A 6386-nucleotide genomic window follows, 5' to 3' on the forward strand; every position below is an offset into this window, starting at 1 on the left:
CAATGCTCTGCATGGAGCTACTCTAGCTAATTGCTCCCACTTTCAATATGTAATCAGATTGAGACTCGAAGTCATCCGGATCGATGTAAAAGCTTGCATCGACGTAACTCTTTACGACGAACTATTTATCACCTCCATAACCGAGAAATATTTCCTAAGTCCTCTTAGGTAACTAAGGATAACTTGTCCAATGACCCACTCCTGGATCACTATCGTACCCCTTGCGAAACTCATGGAAAGGTACACAATAGGTCTGGTGCACAACATAGTATACTTTATAGAACCTTTGGCTAAGGCATAGGGAATGACTTTCATTCTCTTTCTATTTTCTGTCGTGGTCGGGTTTTGAGTCTTACTCAACTTCACACCTTACAATACAAGCAAGAACTCCTTTGACTGATCCATTTTGAACTTCTTCAAAATCATGTCGAGGTATGTGCTTTGTGAAAGTCCTTTTAAGCGTCTCGATCTATCCCTATATATCTTGATGCCCAATATATAAGTAGCTTCATCGAGGTTTTTCATTAGAAAACTCTTATTCAAGTACCCTTTTATGCTATGCAGAAATTCTATATCATTTCCAATCAACAATATGTCATCCACATATAATATAAGAAATGCTACAGAGCTCCCACTCACTTTCTTATAAGTATAGGCTTCACCATAAGTTTGTATAAAACCATATCCTTTGATCACCTTATCAAAGCGTATATTCCAACTCTGAAATGCTTGTATTAGTCCATAGATGGATCGCTGGAGCTTGCACACTTTTTTAGCACCTTTAGGATCGACAAAACCTTCTGGTTGCATAATATACAACTCTTCTTTGAGAAATCCATTAAGGAATGCGGTTTAACGTCCATTTGCTAGATTTCATAATCATAAAATGTGGCAATTGCTAACATGATACAAACAGACTTAAGCATCGCTATGGCAATTCTCTGAACACATTTTCTTTTGGGTATCCTATGAAGACGGAATTCTCTGATTTGTGTTCGAGGTTATCAGTTTGAAACCTTTTTCACATAAGCATCGCAACCCCAAACTTTAAGAAACGACATCTATGGTTTCATGCCAAACCATAGTTCATATGGTGTCGTCTCAACGGATTTAGACGGTGCCCTCTTTAACGTGAATGCAACTGTCTCTAATGCATAACCCCAAAACGATAGTGGTAAATTGGTAAGAGACATCATAGATCGCACCATATCTAATAAAGTATGCTTACGACGTTCGGACACACCATTACGCTGTGGTGTTCCAGGTGGCGCGAGTTGTGAAACTATTCCGCATTGTTTTAATGGAAGGCCAAAGTCGTAACTCAAATATTCGCCTCCGCGATCAGATCATAGAAACTTTATTTTCTTGTTACGATGATTCTCCACTTCACTCTGAAATTCTTTGAACTTTTCAAATGTTTCAGACTTGTGTTTCATTAGGTAGATATACCCATATCTGCTCAAATCATCTATGAAGGTCAGAAAATAACGATACCCACCGCGAGACTCAACACTCATCGAACCATATACATCAGTATGTATTATTTCTAATAAGTCAGTGGCTCGCTCCATTGTTCTGGAGAACGAAGTTTTAGTCATCTTGCCCATTAGGCATGGTTCGCAAGCATCAAATGATTCATAATCAAGTGATTCCAAAAGTCCATCCGCATGGAGTTTCTTCATGCGCTTTACACCAATATGACCTAAACGGCAGTGCCACAAATATGTTGCACTATCATTATCAACTTTGCATCTTTTGACATCAATATTTGAATATGTGTATCACTATGATCGAGATTCAATAAACCATTATTCATTGGGTGTATGACCATAGAAGGTTTTATTTATGTAAACAAACCAACAATTATTCTCTGACTTAAATGAATAATTGTATCGCAATAAACATGATCCAATCATATTCATGCTCAACGCAAACACAAAATAACATTTATTTAGGTCCAACACTAATCCCAAAGGTAGAGGGAGTGTGCGATGGTGATCTTATCAACCTTGAAATCACTTCTAACACACATCGTCACCTCGCCCTTGACTAGTCTTTGTTCATTTTGCAACTCCTGTTTTGAGTTACTAATCTTAGCAACTGAAACGGTATCAAATACCTTGGGGTTACTATGAACACTAGTAAAGTACACATCAATAACATGTATATCAATTAGACCTTTGTTCACTTTGCCATCCTTCTTATCCGCCAAGTATTTGGGGTAGTTCCGCTTCCAGTGACCATTCCCTTTGCAGTAGAAGCACTCAGTTTCAGGCTTAGCTCTAGCATTGGGATTTTTCATGGGAGTGGAAACTTGCTTCCCATTCTTCTTGAAGTTCCCTTTCTTTCCTTTGCCCTTTTACTTGAAACTAGTGGTCTTGTTAACCATCAACACTTGATGCTATTTCTTGATTTCTACCTTCGCTGATTTTAGCATCGCGAAGAGCTTGAGAATCATTTTCTTCATCCCTTGCATATTATAGTGCATCACGAAGTTCTAGTAACTTGGTGATAGTGACTAGAGAACTCTGTCAATCACTATCTTATCTGGAAGATTAACTCCCACTTGATTCAAGTGATTGTAGTACCCAGACATTCTGCGAACATGCTCACTAGCTGAGCTATTCTCCCCCATCTTGTAGGCAAAGTACTTGTCAGAGGTCTCATACCTCTTAACACGGGCATGAGTCTGAAATATCATTTTCAGCTCTTGAAACATCTCATATGCTCCATGGCGTTCAAAACATTTTTGAAGTCCTGGTTCTAAGCCATAAAGCATGGTGCACTAAACTATCAAGTAGTCATCATACCAAGCTTGTCAAACATTCATAACGTCTGCATCTGCTCCTGCAATAGGTCTGTCACCTAGCGGTCCATCAAGGACATAATTCTTCTATGCAGCAATGAGGATAATCCTAAGATCATGGAACTAGTCCACATCATTGCTACTATCATCTTTCAACATAGTGTTTCTCTAGGAACATATAAAAAATAAAACAGGGGAGCTATAAGCGAGCTATTGATCTACAACAACATAGATATGCAAAAACTATCAGGACTAAGTTCATGATAAATTAAAGTTCAATTAATCATATTACTTAAGAACTCCCACTTAGATAGATATCCCTCCAGTCATCTAAATGACCATGTGATCCATATCAACTAAACCATGTCTGATCATCACGTGAGATGGACTAATTTTCAATGATGAACATCACTATGTTGATCATATCTATTATATGATTCACGTTCGACCTTTCGGTCTCACTGTTCTGAGGCCTGATACGTCTCCAACGTATCTATAATTTTTGATTGGTCCATGCTATTATATTATATGTTTTGGATGTTAATGGGATTTATTTTACACTTTTATATTATTTTTGGGACTAGCCTATTAACTGGAGGCCGAGCCCAAATTGCTGTTTTTGCCTATTTCAGTGTTTCGTAGAAAAGGAATATCAAACGGAGTTCAAACGGAATGAAACCTTCGGGAACGTGATTTTTGGAACAAACGTGATCCAGGAGACTTGGAGTGGACGTCAAGCAATCAACGAGGCGTCCACGAGGCAGGGGGTGCGCCCTCCATCCTCGTGGGCCCCTCGTTGCTCCATCGACCTACTTCTTCCTCCTATATATATCCACATACCCCGCAAACATCCAGCAGCACCACGAAACCCTATTTCCACCGCCGCAACCTTCTGTACCCAAGAGATCCCATCTTGGGGCCTTTTCTAGTGCTCCGTCGGAGGGGGCATTGATCACGGAGGGCCTCTACATCAACTCCATGGCCCCTCCGATGATGTGTGAGTAGTTTACATCAGACCTATGGGTCCATAGCTAGTAGCTAGATGGCTTCTTCTCTCTCTTTGGATCTCAATACAAAGTTCTCCTCAATTCTCTTGGAGACCTATTCGATGTAACTCTTTTTGCGGTGTGTTTGTTGAGATCCAATGAATTGTGGGTTTATGATCAAGTCTATCTATGAACAATATTTGAATCTTCTCTGAATTCTTTTATGCATGATTGGTTTATCTTTGCAAGTCTCTTTGAATTATCTGTTTGGTTTGGGCTACTAGATTGATCTTTCTTGCAATGGGAGAACTGCTTAGCTTTGGGTTCAATCTTGCGGTGCTTGTCGTGGTTCTAAGTCTGACAGTAGAATAGGGGGGTAGGGATGTAGAGGCAAGATCCTAGCTATGGAGGAGTTGTACATGCGAGTTTTACGAGTTCAGGCCCTTCTCGAAGGAAGTAACAACCCTATGTCTCGGAGCCCGGAGGCGGTCGACTGGATTATATGCGTGTGAGTTACAGGGGGTGCGAACCCTTGTCCTTGAGGAGGGGGTGGCTTATATAGAGTTCGCCAGACCCCTCCCCCCTCAGTTACAAAGGGTTTAAGGTACATAAAGATGGGGACGTTACTGGTAACGCCTGTATTTAAGTGCTATAAATGACAATTAAGCCTACAAGTAAATGCTCGACCGTTGTTCGTGTAGAGTGGCTTTAGCTCTTCTGTCTGTCGAGTGACTTCTGCGATGGTCGAGTGACATTGATTCTTCCGAGTGGGACGTCTATGGTCGAGTGGATCATGATACCCTTTGAATGATCCTGGCTTTAGGGTGCTGTCCTAGGGGAGGATGTCTAGGTCAGGTCCATGACCCTACCCTAGGTACATAGCTTCATCAGTGCTTGATCCCAGTGACAGAAAGGGAAACGACACGTATTGTATTGTTGCCATCGGCGATAAAAAGATGGGGTTTATATCATATTGCATGAGTTTATCCCTCTACATCATGTCATCTTGCTTAAGGTGTTACTCCGTTCTTATGAACTTAATACTCTAGATGCATGCTGGATAGCGGTCGATGTGTGGAGTAATAGTAGTAGATGCAGAATCGTTTCGGTCTACTTGTCTCGGACGTGATGCCTATATACATGATCATGCCTAGATATTCTCATAATTGTTCGCTTTTATATCAATTGCTCGACAGTAATTTGTTCACCCACCGTAATACTTATGCTATCTTGAGAGAAGCCACTAGTGAAACCTATGCCCCCGGGTCTATTTTCCATCATACAAGTTTCCAATCTACTTTATTTTGCAATCTTTACTTTCAATCTATATCATAAAAATACCAAAAATATTTATCTTATTATTATCATCTCTATCAGATCTCACTCTTGCAAGTGGTCGTGAAGGGATTGACAACCCCTTGATCGCGTTGGTTGCGAGGTTCTTATTTGTTTGTGTAGGTACGAGGTGACTCACGCATGGTCTCCTACTGGATTGATACCTTGGTTCTCAAAAACTAAGGGAACTACTTACGTTGCTTTACTGGACCACCCTTTCCTCTTCAAGGGAAAACCAACGCAGTGCTCAAGAGGTAGCAAGAAGGATTTCTGGCGCCGTTGCCGGGGAGATCTACGCCAAGTCAAGACATACCAAGTACCCATCACAACTTTTGTGCTTAGGGTTCAAGTGGAGAAGGAGTTGATAACCCCTCCGATTCAGCTTTTGTGCTTTGAGAATATCTCGCCCAGAGGTCGAATGAACCTTCATGATGGCTTCAACTGCTTGTTCAGTCGCCATGATCCATTCTTGGTCTTGTCGAGTGAACTTTCGTTGTTAAGTTTCGAGTGTTGATATGGAACAAATCTACCGTCTGGCGGGTTGTTCTGCCGTCTGCAGATTTCACGGGATTCAAATTTTGGGAAGCGCGCCAGGCGGGGGAGGCCGCGGTAATCGGGACGGATTGGGCAGGTCGCCTCGATCCCCGCGCCACCTTTTTTTCCACGTATCGCGCGCGCGACTGTTGCGGGATTTGATAAGATCGTCCGGGCCTACAAGTCAGTCACTCAGAAGTGTCCTTATATAAGCCACCGGACCGGGGCTTTTGAACAGTGCGCCCTCATTCCCCTTCCTCTTCCTCAGATTTCTCCGCTGCACCTGCTTCTACTCTCGGCATCATAGCTCCGCTCGGACTCGATTCGCTGCCATGGGGAAGGACAAGACGGTGGCGTTGGAGCGTGCAAAGAAGGTGACGACGAAGGCGAAAGGGAAGAGGACCAGCCGGGGTGGATCCTCGTCGAGGTCCGGCCTGCCTCCTGGCTGCATCCAGGGCAACTGGATCCGCTCGACGATCAGCCAAGATGACATCGACGATCTGGTTGAGGGGGGACTAACCCCCCCACGAATCGGCGTGGCTCCCGGGGAACAAGACTGAGCCGCGGCCACAGGAGGGTGAGTGCATCCTCCTTGCCACCCATGTCGACCGCGGGTTTTCTTTGCCTCCCCACCCTTTCTTTCGTGGTTTCTTGAACTTCTTCGGGGCTCAACTCCACCACTATACTCCAAACACCATTGTGTATCTTGCTGCTTTCGTGTCCAT

Source organism: Triticum urartu, chromosome 3 (assembly GCF_003073215.2).
Source record: "Triticum urartu cultivar G1812 chromosome 3, Tu2.1, whole genome shotgun sequence".
In the NCBI taxonomy this organism is placed as follows: Eukaryota; Viridiplantae; Streptophyta; class Magnoliopsida; order Poales; family Poaceae; genus Triticum; species Triticum urartu.